Here is a 14,517-nt window from a genome sequence, read left to right as displayed (position 1 = left end):
TGTGTGTGCGTGTGTATGTGTGTACACATTGTATTTGTGTATACACAGTGTGTGTGTGTACACAGAATGTGTTGTGTGTGTGCGTACACTGCGTGTGTGTATATATGCAGTGTGTGTGTGTACACAGTGTGTATGTGCATTGTGTGTGTACACTGTTGTGTGTGTGTGTACACAGATGTGTGTGTGTGTTTACACAGTTGTGTGTGTGTGTAGACAGCTGTGTGATTGTGTACATATTTGAGTGTGTCTGTGTGTATACAGTTGTGTGTGGGTGTACACAGTGTGTGTGTGAGTGTACACTGTTGTCTGTGTGTGTGTACACAGTTGTGTGTGTGTGTGTACACTGTGTGTGTGTGTGTGCGTACGCAGTTGTGTGTGTGTACACAGTTGTGTGTGTGTACACAGTGTGTGTGTACACAATTTTGTGTGTGTGTGTGTACAGAGATGTGTGTGTATGTACACAGTTGTGTGTGTGTGTATACACAGTTATGTGTGTGTGTGTACACAGTTGTGTGTGTTTGTGTACACTGTGTGTGTGTACACTGTGTGTGTACACTGTTGTCTGTGTGTGTGTGTATACTGTTGTGTGTGTGCGTGATTGTTCACAGTGTGTGTGTGTGTACACAGTGTGTGTGTACAATGTTGTGTGTGTACACAGTTGTGTGTGTGTGTATATACACTGTGTGTGTGTGTGTGTGTGTGTGTGTACACATTGCGTGTGTCTGTGTGTGCAAAGTGTGTGTGTGTATACACAGTGTGTGTGTGTAAACAGTGTGTGGGTGTACACAGTTGTGTCGGTGTACACAGTTGTGTGTGTGTGTGTGTACACAGTGTGTGTACACAGTGTGTGTGTGTGTGTGTGTGTACACAGTGTGTGTGTGTGTGTGTGTGTGTACACAGTTGTGTGTGTGTGCACACTTTGTGTGTGTGTGTGTATACAGTGTGTATGTGTGGGTCTACAGAGTTGTGTGTGTGTGTACACTGTGTGTGTGTACAATGCTGTGTGTGTGTGTACACTGTGGTTTTTGTACACTGTTGTGTGTGAGTACACTGTTGTGTGTGTGTGTCTACACTGTGAGGTTGTGTGTACACTGTTGTGTGTGTTTCTGTGTGTGTATACACTGTGTGTTTGTGTGTGTGTGTACACTGTTTTGTGTGTGTGTACACTGTGTGTGTGTGTACACTGTGTGTGTGTGCGTGTACACTGTTGTGTGTGTGTACACAGTTGTGTGTGTGTGTGTACACTATTGTGTGTGTGTGTACACTGTTGTGCGTGTGTTTGTGTGATACACTATGAGTGTGTGTGTATAAACAGTGTGTCTGTGTGTGTGTATACAGAGTGTGTTGTGTGTGTGTACACTGTGTGTGTTTGCATTTATGCAGTGTGTGTGTACACAGTGTGTGTGTGTGTGTACACAGTTGTGTGTGTGTTTACACAGATGTGAGTGTGTGTGTGTACACAGTTTTGTGTGTGTGTACATAGTATGTGTGTGTGTGTGTGTGTGTACACAGTTGTCCGTGTGTACACATTTTTGTGTGTTTACACAGTTGTGTGTGTGTGTTTACGCAGTTGTGTGTGTGTGTACACAGTTGTGTGTGTGTGTGTGTGTGTGAAGTGGGTACACAGTTGTCTGTGTTTGTGTACACAGTTTTGTGTGTGTACACTGTTGAGTGTGGGTACACAGTTGTATGTGCGTGTACACAGTTGTGTGTGTGTGTTTGTACACAGTTGTGTGTGTGTGTACACAGTTGTGTTTGTGTGTATACACAGTTGTGTGTGTGTGTGTACACAGCTGTGTGTGTGTGATTGTACACAGTTGTGTGTGTGTACACAGTTGTGAGTGGGTGGTTGTCTGTGTACACAATTGTGTGTGTGTGTACGCAGTTGTGTGTGTGCACACAGTTGCTTGTGTGTGTGTACACAGTTGAGTGTGTGTGTACACAGTTGTGTGTGTGTTTGTACACAGTTTTGTGTGTGTGTGCATACACAGTTGTGTGTGTGTGTGTTTGTGTGTGTGTACACAGTTGTGTGTGTGTACACAGTTGTGTGTGTGTGTGCACAGTTTTGTGTGTGTGTGTGTACACAGTTTTGTGTGTGTGTACAAAGTTTTGTGTGTGTTTGTGTGAACACAGTTGGGTATGTGTGTGTGTAAACAGTTGTGTGTGTGTGTGTACACTGCTGTGTGTGTTTGTACACAGTTGTGTGTGTCTGAACACAGTTGTGTGTGTGTGTGTGTACAGTTGTGTGTGTACACAGTTTTGTGTGTGTGTATGTAAACAGTTGTGTCTGTGTGTGTGCACACATTTGTGAGTGTATGTAAACAGTAGTGTGTTTGTGTGTACACAGTTGTGTATGTGTCTGTACACAGTTGTGTGTGTGTGTGTGAACACAGTTGTGTGTGTGTGTACACAGTTGTGTTTGTGTGTGTACACAGTTGTGTGTTTGTGTACACAGCTGTGTGTGTGTGTGTACACAGTTGTGTGTGTGTGTGTACACAGCAGAGTGTGTGTGTACACAGTTGTGTGTGTACACACAGCTTTTTGTGTGTGTACACATTTGTGTGTGTGTGCGTACACAGTTGTGTGTGTGTGTGTATACAGAGTTGTGTGTATGTGTGTACACTGTGTGTGTGTACACTGTTGTGTGTGTGTACACTGTGTGTGTTTGTACACTGTTGTGTGTGAGTACACTGTTGTGTGTGTGTGTCTACACTGTGAGGTTGTGTGTACACTGTTGTGTGTGTTTCTGTGTGTGTATACACTGTGTGTTTGTGTGTGTGTGTACACTGTTTTGTGTGTGTGTACACTGTGTGTGTGTGTACACTGTGTGTGTGCGTGTACACTGTTGTGTGTGTGTACACAGTTGTGTGTGTGTGTGTACACTATTGTGTGTGTGTGTACACTGTTGTGCGTGTGTTTGTGTGATACACTATGAGTTTGTGTGTATAAACAGTGTGTCTGTGTGTGTGTATACAGAGTGTGCTGTGTGTGTGTACACTGTGTGTGTTTGCATTTATGCAGTGTGTGTGTACACAGTGTGTGTGTGTGTACACTGTGTGTGTATGTACACTGTTGTGAGTGTGTGTGTGTGTACACAGTTGTGTGTGTGTTTACACAGATGTGAGTGTGTGTGTGTACACAGTTTTGTGTGTGTGTACATAGTATGTGTGTGTGTGTGTGTGTACACAGTTGTCCGTGTGTACACATTTTTGTGTGTTTACACAGTTGTGTGTGTGTGTTTACGCAGTTGTGTGTGTGTGTACACAGTTGTGTGTGTGTGTGTGTGTGAAGTGGGTACACAGTTGTCTGTGTTTGTGTACACAGTTTTGTGTGTGTACACTGTTGAGTGTGGGTACACAGTTGTATGTGCGTGTACACAGTTGTGTGTGTGTGTTTGTACACAGTTGTGTGTGTGTGTACACAGTTGTGTTTGTGTGCGTACACAGTTGTGTGTGTGTGTGTACACAGCTGTGTGTGTGTGATTGTACACAGTTGTGTGTGTGTACACAGTTGTGAGTGGGTGGTTGTCTGTGTACACAATTGTGTGTGTGTGTACGCAGTTGTGTGTGTGCACACAGTTGTTTGTGTGTGTGTACACAGTTGAGTGTGTGTGTACACAGTTGTGTGTGTGTTTGTACACAGTTTTGTGTGTGTGTGCATACACAGTTGTGTGTGTGTGTGTTTGTGTGTGTGTACACAGTGTGTGTGTGTGTGTACACTGTGTGTGTATGTACACTGTTGTGAGTGTGTGTGTGTGTACACAGTTGTGTGTGTGTTTACACAGATGTGAGTGTGTGTGTGTACACAGTTTTGTGTGTGTGTACATAGTATGTGTGTGTGTGTGTGTGTGTACACAGTTGTCCGTGTGTACACATTTTTGTGTGTTTACACAGTTGTGTGTGTGTGTTTACGCAGTTGTGTGTGTGTGTACACAGTTGTGTGTGTGTGTGTGTGAAGTGGGTACACAGTTGTCTGTGTTTGTGTACACAGTTTTGTGTGTGTGTACACTGTTGAGTGTGTGTACACAGTTGTATGTGCGTGTACAGAGTTGTGTGAGTGTGTTTGTACACAGTTGTGTGTGTGTGTACACAGTTGTGTTTGTGTGTGTACACAGTTGTGTGTTTGTGTACACAGCTGTGTGTGTGTGTGTACACAGTTGTGTGTGTGTGTGTACACAGCAGAGTGTGTGTGTACACAGTTGTGTGTGTACACACAGCTTTTTGTGTGTGTACACATTTGTGTGTGTGTGCGTACACAGTTGTGTGTGTGTGTGTACACAGTTGTGTGTGTGTGTACACAGTTGTGAGTGGGTGGTTGTGTGTGTACACAATTGTGTGTGTGTGTACACAGTTGTGTGTGTGTGCACACAGTTGTTTGTGTGTGTGTACACAGTTGAGTGTGTGTGTACACAGTTGTGTGTGTGTGAGGGTGTGTGTGTGTGTACAAAGTTGTGTGTGTGTTTGTACACAGTTTTGTGTGTGTGTGTGCATACACAGTTGTGTGTGTGTGTTTGTGTGTGTGTACACAGTTATGTGTGTGTGTACACAGTTGTGTGTGTATGTGTGTGTACACAGTTTTGTGTGTGTTTACAACGTTTTGTGTGTGTTTGTGTGAACACAGTTGGGTATGTGTGTGTGTAAACATTTGTGTGTGTGTGTGTACACTGCAGTGTGTGTTTGTGTGTACACAGTTGTGTGTCTGTCTGTACACAGTTGTGTGTGTGTGTGTACACAGTTGTGTGTGTACACAGTTGTGTGCGTGTGTGTGTGTTGTGTACACAGTTGTGCCTGTGTGTGTGCACACATTTGTGAGTGTATGTACACAGTAGTTTGTTTGTGTGTACACAGTTGTGTATGTGTCTGTACACAGTTGTGTGTGTGTGAAGACAGTTTTGTGTGTGTGTACAAAGTTTTGTGTGTGTTTGTGTGAACACAGTTGGGTATGTGTGTGTGTAAACAGTTCTGTGTGTGTGTGCACACTGCTGTGTGTGTTTGTGTGTACACAGTTGTGTGTGTGTCTGTACACAGCTGTGTGTGTGTGTGTGTGTGTACACAGTTGTGTGTGTACACAGTTCTGTGTGTGTGTGTGTGTACACAGTTGTGTCTGTGTGTGTGTACACATTTGTGAGTGTATGTACACAGAAGTGTGTTTGTGTGTACACAGATGTGTGTGTGTGTGTACACTGTTGTGTGTGTGTGTACAATGTGTGTGTGTATGTACGCTTTTGTGTTGGTGTGCATACTGTTGTGTGTGTGAGTCTACTGTGTGTGTGTACACTTGTGTGTGTGTGCGCACACTGTGTGTTTGTGTGTGTGTGTGTTCAATGTGTGTGTTTGTGTGTGTGCGTAAACTGTTGTGTGTGTTGGAAACTGTTGTGTGTGTGTTTGTCTGTGTAAACTGTGTGTGTACACTGTGTGTGTACACTGTGTGTGTACACTGTGTGTGTACACTGTGTGTGTGTATACACAGTGTGTGTGTGTGTACACAGTGAGTGTTGTGTGTGTGTGTGTATATGCAGTGTGTGTGTACACAGTGTGTGTGTGTGTACATTGTGTGTGTGTGTGTGTTTACACTGTTATGTGTGTGTACACAGTTCTGTGAGTGTGTTTATACAGTTGTGTGTGAGTGTACACAATTGTGTGTGTGTGTACACAGCTGTGTGTGTCTGTGTGTACACAGTTTTGTGTGTGTGCGTGTACACAGTTGTGTGTGTGTGTATACACAGTTGTGTGTGTGTACACAGTTGTGCATGTGTACACATTTGTGTGTGTTTACAGAGTTGTGTGAGTGCGTTTACACAGTTGTGTGTGTTTGTGTGTACACAGTTGTGTGTGTGCACACAGTTGTGTGTGTGTGTGAAATGTGTACACAGTTGTGTGCGTGTGTGTACACAGCTGTGTGTGTGTACACAGTTGTGTGTGTGTGTGCACACAGTTGTTTGTGTATGCGTACACTGTTGAGTGTGTGTGTACACAGTTGTGTGTGTGTGTACAAAGTTGTGTGTGTGTTTGTTCACAGTTTTGTGTGTGTGTGCATTCACAGTTGTATGTGTGTGTGTTTGTGTGTGTGTACACAGTTGTGTATGGGTGTGTGTACACAGTTGTGTGTGTGTACACAGTTTTGTGTGTGTGTACAAAGTTTTGTGTGTGTTTGTGAGTACACAGTTGGGTATGTGTGTGTAAACAGTTGTGTGTGTGTGTACACTGTTGTGTGTGTACACAGTTTTGTGTGTGTGTACACAGTTGTGTGTGTGTGTGTGTAAACAGCTGTGTGTGTACACAGTTGTGTGTGTGTGTACACAGTTGTGTGTGTGTGTGTACACAGTTGTGTGTGTACACAGTTGTGTGTGTTTGCACACTTTTGTGTGTGGGTGGGTGTATGTGTACACAATTGTGTCTGTGTGTACACAGTTGAGGGCGTGTGTACACAGTTGTATGTGTGTGCACACAGTTGTGTGTCTGTGTGTTTGTGTACACCGTTGTGTGTGTGTGTCTATGTGTACACAGTTGTGTGTGTGTTTACACAGTTGTGTGTTTGTGTGCACACAGTTGTGTGTCTGTGTGTTTGTGTACAAAGTTGTGTGTGTGTTTACACAGTTGTGTGTGTGTGAGTACACAGTTGTGTGTGTGTACACAGTTGTGTGTGTGTGTGTGTACACAGTTGTGTGTGGGTGTACACAGCTGTGTGTGTGTGTACACAGTGTGTGTGTGTGTGTGTGTGTACACAATTGTGTGTGTGTGGGTGTGTGTACACAGTTGTGTGTGTGTGTGTGTGTACACAGTTCTGTAGGTGTGTGTACCGAGTTGTGTGTGTAAGTACACAGTTGTGTCTGTGTGTACACTGTGTGTGTATACTGTTGTGTGTGTGTTTACACTGTGTGTGTATATACACAGTGTGTGTGTGTACACAGCGTGTGTGTGTAAACACAGTGTGTGTGAGTATACACTGTGTGTGTGTGTGTGTGTATACACAGTGAGTATGTGTGTGTACACAGTGTGTGTTGTGTGCGTGTGTACACTGTGTGTGTGTGTGTGTACACTGTTGTGTGTGTGTGTGTGTTCACAGTGTGCGTGTGTGTACACTGTGTGTGTTTGTACACAGTTGTGTGTGTGTGTGTGTGTGTTTGTACAAAGTTGTTTGTGTGTGTGTGTACCGAGTTATGTGTGTGTGTGTACACAGTTGTGTGTGTGTGTACACATTTGTACGTGTACACAGTTGTGTGTGTGTACACAGTTGTGTGTGTGTACACAGTTTTGTGTGTGCGTATGCGTGTGTACACAGTTGTGTGTGTGTACCCAGTTTTGTGTGCGTGTGTGTACACAGTTGTGTGTGTGTGTACACAGTTGTGTGTGTGTGGGTACACAGTTGTGTGTGTTTGTGTGTACACAGTTGTGCGTGTGTTTCTGTACACAGTTCTGTGTGTGTGTGTGTACACAGTTGTGTGTGTTTGTGTACACAGTTTTGTGTGTGTGTGAGTGTACACAGTGTGTGTGTGTGTGTACACAGTTGTGTGTGTGTACACAGTTGTGTGTGTATGTATAAACAGTATGTATGTGTGTACACTGTGTGTGTACACTTTGTGTGTGTGTTTGTGTACACTGTTGTGTGTGTACACTTTGTGTGTATGTACACTGTTGTTTGTGTGTGTGTGTGTACACTGTGTGTTTGGGTGTGTACACTGTGTGTGTGTTTGTGTGTGTGCATGTACACTGTTGTGTGTGTGTAAACTGTTGTGTGTGTGTGTGTGCACTGTGTGTTTGTGTGTGTGTACACTGTGTGTGTGTTTGTGTGTGTGTATGTACACTGTTGTGTGTGTGTAAACTGTTGTGTGTGTGTGTGTGTGTACATTGTGCATGTGTGTGTACACTGTTCTGTTTGTGTGTGTGTATGTGTGTGTGTGCGTGTATACTGTTGTGTGCATGTGTGTACACTGCTGTGTGCATGTACACTGTTGTGTGTGTGTGTGTGAGAGAGAACACTGTTGTGTATGTGTGTACACTGATGTGTGTGTGTACACTGTGTGTGTGTACACTTTGTGTGTGTGTACATTGTGTGTGTGCGTATACACAGTGAGTGTGTGTGTGTACACAGTGTGTGTTGCGTGTGTGTGTACACTGTGTGTACGTGTTTGTACACACACATTGTGTGTGTGTGTGTGTGTTTGTACACAGTACTGTGTGTGTCTGTGTGTGTGTGTACACAGTAGTGTGTGTGTGTACACTGTTGAGTGTGTGTAAACAGTTTTGTGTGTGTGTGTACACAGTTGTGTGTGTGTGTAAACAGCTGTGTGTGTACACAGTTGTGTGTGTATGTGTACACAGTTGTGTGTGTGTTTACACAGTTGTGTGTGTGTGTGTGTACACAGTTGTGTGTGTGTACACAGTTGTGTGTGGGTGTACACAGTTGTGTGTGTGTGTACACTGTGTGTGTATACTGTTGTGTGTGTGTTAACACTGTGTGTGTACACTGTGTGTGTATATACACAGTGTGTGTGTGTGTGTACACAGTGTGCGTGAGTATACACAGTGTGTGTGTGTGTATACACAGTGAGTATGTGTGTGTACACAGTGTCTGCTGTGTGCGTGTGTACACTGTGTGTGTGTGTGTACACTGTTGTGTGTGTGTGCGTTCACAGTGTGCGTGTGTGTACACTGTGCGTTTGTTTTCAGACAGTTGTGTGTGTGTCTGTGTGTTTGTACACTGTTGTTTGTGTGTGTGTGTACCGAGTTATGTGTGTGTAAACAGTTGTGTGTGTGTGTACACATTTGTACGTGTACACAGTTTTGTGTGTGTGTATGCGTGTGTACACAGTTGTGTGTGTGTACACAGTTGTGTGTGTGTGTGTACACAGTTGTGTGTGTTTGTGTGTACACAGTTGTGCGTGCGTGTCTGTACACAGTTCTGTGTGTGTGTACACAGTTGTGTGTGTGTGTACACAGTTTTGTGTGTGCGTGAGTGTACACAGTGTGTTTGTGTGTGTACACAGATGGTTGTGTGTACACAGTTGTGTTTGTGTACACAGTTGTGTGTGTGTATGTATAAACAGTGTGTATGTATGTACACTGTGTGTGCACACTTTGTGTGTGTGTGTACACTGTTGTGTGTGTGTGTGTACACTGTTGTGTGTGTGTGTGTGAGAACACTGTTGTGTATGTGTGTACACTGATGTGTGTGTGTGTACACTGAGTGTGTACACTTTGGTTTTGTGTGTCCACTGTGTGTGTTTGTATACACAGTGAGTGTGTGTGTACACAGTGTGTGTTGCGTGTGTGTGTACACTGTGTGTACGTGTTTGTAGACACACAGTGTGTGTGTGTGTACACAGTATTGTGTGTGCCTGTGTGTGTGTGTTTACACAGTAGTGTGTGTGTGCACACAGTGTGCGTTTGTGTGTGTGTGCACACTGTTGTGTGTGTGTACACAGTTGTGTGTGTGTGACTGTGTGTACACAGTTGTGTGTGTGCACACTGTGTGTGTGTGTGAGTGTGTGTGTATAAACAGTTGTGTGTGTGTGTGTACACAGATGTGTGTGTGTACACAGTTGTGCTTGTGTACACATTTGTGTGTGTTTACACAGTTGTTTGTGTGTGTTTACACAGTTGTGTGTGTGTACACAGTTGTGTGTGTGTGAAATGTGTACACAGTTGTTTGTGTGTGTACACAGTTCTGTGTGTGTGTACACTGTTGAGTGTGTGTACACAGTTTTGTGTGTGTGTGTACACAGTTGTGTGTGTGTGTGTGTAAACAGCTGTGTGTGTACACAGCTGTGTGTGTGTACACAGCTGTGTGTGTGTGTGTGTGTGTGTGTGTACACAGTTGTGTGTGTTTGCACACGTTTTTGTGTGGGTGGGTGTATGTGTACACAATTGTGTCTGTGTGTACACAGTTGAGGGCGTGTGTACACAGTTGTATGTGTGTGCACACAGTTGTGTGTCTGTGTGTTTGTGTACACAGTTGTGTGTGTGTATGTGTACACAGTTGTGTGTGTGTTTACACAGTTGTGTGTTTGTGTGCACACAGTTGTGTGTCTGTGTATTTGTGTACAAAGTTGTGTGTGTGTATGTGTACACAGTTGTGTGTGTGTTTACACAGTTGTGTGTGTGTGTAAGTACACAGTTGTGTGTGTGTACACAGTTGTGTGTGTGTGTGTACACAGTTGTGTGTGGGTGTACACAGCTGTGTGTGTGTGTACACAGTGTGTGTGTGTACACAATTGTGTGTGTGTGGGTGTGTGTACACAGTTGTGTGTGTGTGTGTGTGTGTGTGTGTGTGTGTGTGTACACAGTTCTGTAGGTGTGTGTACAGAGTTGTGTGTGTGAGTACACAGTTGTGTGTGTGTTTACACAGTTGTGTGTGTGTGTGAGTACACAGTTGTGTGTGTGTACACAGTTGTGTGTGTGTGTGTACACAGTTGTGTGTGGGTGTACACAGCTGTGTGTGTGTGTACACAGTGTGTGTGTGTGTGTACACAATTGTGTGTGTGTGGGTGTGTGTACACAGTTGTGTGTGTGTGTGTGTGTGTGTGTGTGTACACAGTTCTGTAGGTGTGTGTACAGAGTTGTGTGTGTGAGTACACAGTTGTGTCTGTGTGTACACTGTGTGTGTATACTGTTGTGTGTGTGTTTACACTGTGTGTGTGTACACTGTGTGTGTACACTGTGTGTGTATATACACAGTGTGTGTGTGTACACAGCGTGTGTGTGTGTGTACACAGTGTGTGTGAGTATACACAGTGTGTGTGTGTTTGTATACACAGTGAGTATGTGTGTGTACACAGTGTGTGTTGTGTGCGTGTGTACACTGTTTGTGTGTGTGTACACTGTTGTGTGTGTGTGTGTTCACAGTGTACGTGTGTGTACACTGTGTGTGTTTGTACACAGTTGTGTGTGTGTGTGTGTTTGTACAAAGTTGTTTGTGTGTGTGTACCGAGTTATGTTTGTGTGTGTACACAGTTGTGTGTGTGTACACAGTTTTGTGTGTGCGTATGCGTGTGTACACAGTTGTGAGTGTGTGTACCCAGTTTTGTGTGTGTGTGTGTGTACACAGTTGTGTCTGTGTGGGTACACAGTTGTGTGTGTTTGTGTGTACACAGTTGTGCGTGTGGTTCTGTACACAGTTCTGTGTGTGTGTGTGTGTACACAGTTGTGTGTGTTTGTGTACACAGTTTTGTGTGTGTGTGAGTGTACACAGTGTGTGTGTGTGTGTGTACACAGTGTGTGTGTGTGTGTGTACACAGTTGTGTGTGTATGTATAAACAGTATGTATGTGTGTACACTGTGTGTGTACACTTTGTGTGTGTGTTTGTGTACACTGTTGTGTGTGTACACTTTGTGTGTATGCACACTGTTGTTTGTGTGTGTGTGTACACTGTGTGTTTGTGTGTACACTGTGTGTGTGTTTGTGTGTGTGCATGTACACTGTTGTGTGTGTGTAAACTGTTGTGTGTGTGTGTGTGTACACTGTGTGTTTGTGTGTGTGTACACTGTGTGTGTGTTTGTGTGTGTGTATGTACACTGTTGTGTGTGTGTAAACTGTTGTGTGTGTGTGTGTGTGTACACTGTGCATGTGTGTGTACACTGTTGTGTTTGTGTGTGTGTGCGTGTACACTGTTGTGTGCGTGTGTGTTCACTGTTGTGTGTGTGTACACTGCTGTGTGTGTGTGAGAGAGAGAACACTGTTGTGTATGTGTGTACACTGATGTGTGTGTGAGTACACTGTGTGTGTGTACACTTTGTGTGTGTGTATACTGTGTGTGTGCGTATACACCGTGAGTGTGTGTGTGTACACAGTGTGTGTTGCGTGTGTGTGTACACTGTGTGTACGTGTTTGTACACACACATTTTGTGTGTGTGTTTGTACACAGTACTGTGTGTGTCTGTGTGTGTGCGTGTGTACACAGTAGTGTGTGTGTGTACACTGTTGAGTGTGTGTACACAGTTTTGTGTGTGTGTGTACACAGTTGCATGAGTGTGTGTAAACAGCTGTGTGTGTACACAGTTGTGTGTGTATGTGTACACAGTTGTGTGTGTGTGTACACAGTTGTGTGTGGGTGTACACAATTGTGTGTGTGTGTACACTGTGTGTGTGTGTATACTGTTGTGTGTGTGTTTACACTGTGTGTGTACACTGTGTGTGTATATACACTGTGTGTGTGTGTGTACACAGCGTGTGTGTGTGTGTGTGTACACAGTGTGTGTGAGTATACACAGTGTGTGTGTGTGTGTATACACAGTGAGTATGTGTGTGTACACAGTGTCTGCTGTGTGCGTGTGTACACTGTGTGTGTGTGTACACTGTTGTGTGTGTGTGCGTTCACAGTGTGCGTGTGTGTACACTGTGTGTTTGTTTTCAGACAGTTGTGTGTGTGTCTGTGTGTTTGTACACTGTTGTTTGTGTGTGTGTGTACCGAGTTATGTGTGTGTGTAAACAGTTGTGTGTGTGTGTACACATTTGTACGTGTACACAGTTTTGTGTGTGTGTATGCGTGTGTACACAGTTGTGTGTGTGTGTACACAGTTGTGTGTGTTTGTGTGTACACAGTTGTGTGTGTTTGTGTGTACACAGTTGTGCGTGTGTGTCTGTACACAGTTCTGTGTGTGTGTACACAGTTGTGTGTGTGTGTGAAATGTGTACACAGTTGTTTGTGTGTTTACACAGTTCTGTGTGTGTGTACACTGTTGAGTGTGTGTACACAGTTGTGTTTGTGTGTGTGTGTACACAGTTGTGTGTGTGTGTGTGTGTGTAAACAGCTGTGTGTGTACACAGTTGTGTGTGTGTACACAGTTGTGTGTGTGTGTGTACACAGTTGTGTGTGTACACAGTTGTGTGTTTGCACACGTTTGTGTGTGGGTGGGTGTATGTGTACACAATTGTGTCTGTGTGTACACAGTTGAGGGCGTGTGTACACAGTTGTATGTGTGTGCACACAGTTGTGTGTCTGTGTGTTTGTGTACACAGTTGTGTGTGTGTGTGTGTATGTGTACACAGTTGTGTGTGTGTTTACACAGTTGTGTGTTTGTGTGCACACAGTTGTGTGTCTGTGTGTTTGTGTACAAAGTTGTGTGTGTGTATGTGTACACAGTTGTGTGTGTGTTTACACAGTTGTGCGTGTGTGAGTACACAGTTGTGTGTGTGTACACAGTTGTGTGTGTGTGTGTGTACACACAGTTGTGTGTGGGTGTACACAGCTGTGTGTGTGTGTACACAGTGTGTGTGTGTGTGTACACAATTGTGTGTGTGTGGGTATGTGTACACAGTTGTGTGTGTGTGTGTACACAGTTCTGTAGGTGTGTGTACAGAGTTGCGTGTGTGAGTACACAGTTGTGTCTGTGTGTACACTGTGTGTGTATACTGTTGTGTGTGTGTTTACACTGTGTGTGTGTATATACACAGTGTGTGTGTGTACACAGCGTGTGTGTGTGTGTGTGAGCATACACTGTCTGTGTGTGTGTATACACAGTGAGTATGTGTGTGTACACAGCGTGTGTTGTGTGCGTGTGTACACTGTGTGTGTGTGTACACTGTTGTGTGTGTGTGTGTTCACAGTGTGCGTGTGTGTACACTGTGTGTGTTTGTACACAGTTGTGTGTGTGTGTTTGTACAAAGTTGTTTGTGTGTGTGTGTACCGAGTTAAGTGTGTGTGTGTACACAGTTGTGTGTGTGTGTGTACACATTTGTACGTGTACACAGTTGTGTGTGTGTGTGTACCCAGTTTTGTGTGTGTGTGTGTGTACACAGTTGTGTGTGTGTGTACACAGTTGTGTGTGTGTGGGTACACAGTTGTGTGTGTTTGTGTGTACACAGTTGTGCGTGTGTTTCTGTACACAGTTCTGTGTGTGTGTGTGTACACAGTTGTGTGTGTTTGTGTACACAGTTTTGTGTGTGTGTGAGTGTACACAGTGTGTGTGTGTGTACACAGTTGTGTGTGTATGTATAAACAGTATGTATGTGTGTACACTGTGTGTGTACACTTTGTGTGTGTGTACACTGTTGTGTGTGTACACTTTGTGTGTATGTACACTGTTGTTTGTGTGTGTGTGTACACTGTGTGTTTGTGTGTGTACACTGTGTGTGTGTTTGTGTGTGTGTATGTACACTGTTGTGTGTGTGTAAACTGTTGTGTGTGTGTGTGTACACTGTGTGTGTGTTTGTGTGTGTGTATGTACACTGTTGTGTGTGTGTAAACTGTTGTGTGTGTGTGTGTGTGTGTACACTGTGCATGTGTGTGTACACTTGTGTTTGTGTGTGTGTGTGTGTGCGTGTACACTGTTGTGTGCATGTGTGTACACTGTTGTGTGTGTGTACACTGTTGTGTGTGTGTGTGTGAGAGAAAACATTGTTGTGTATGTGTGTACACTGATGTGTGTGTGTGTACACTTTGTGTGTGTGTACACTGTGTGTGTGCGTATACACAGTGAGTGTGTGTGTGTGTACACAGTGTGTGTTGCGTGTGTGTGTACACTGTGTGTACGTGTTTGTACACACAAATTGTGTGTGTGTGTGTTTGTACACAGTACT

This window comes from Carcharodon carcharias, chromosome 17 (assembly GCF_017639515.1).
Source record: "Carcharodon carcharias isolate sCarCar2 chromosome 17, sCarCar2.pri, whole genome shotgun sequence".
In the NCBI taxonomy this organism is placed as follows: domain Eukaryota; kingdom Metazoa; phylum Chordata; class Chondrichthyes; order Lamniformes; family Lamnidae; genus Carcharodon; species Carcharodon carcharias.
The sequence above is the reverse complement of the archived record's forward strand: the minus strand, read 5'-3'. Positions refer to the sequence as shown.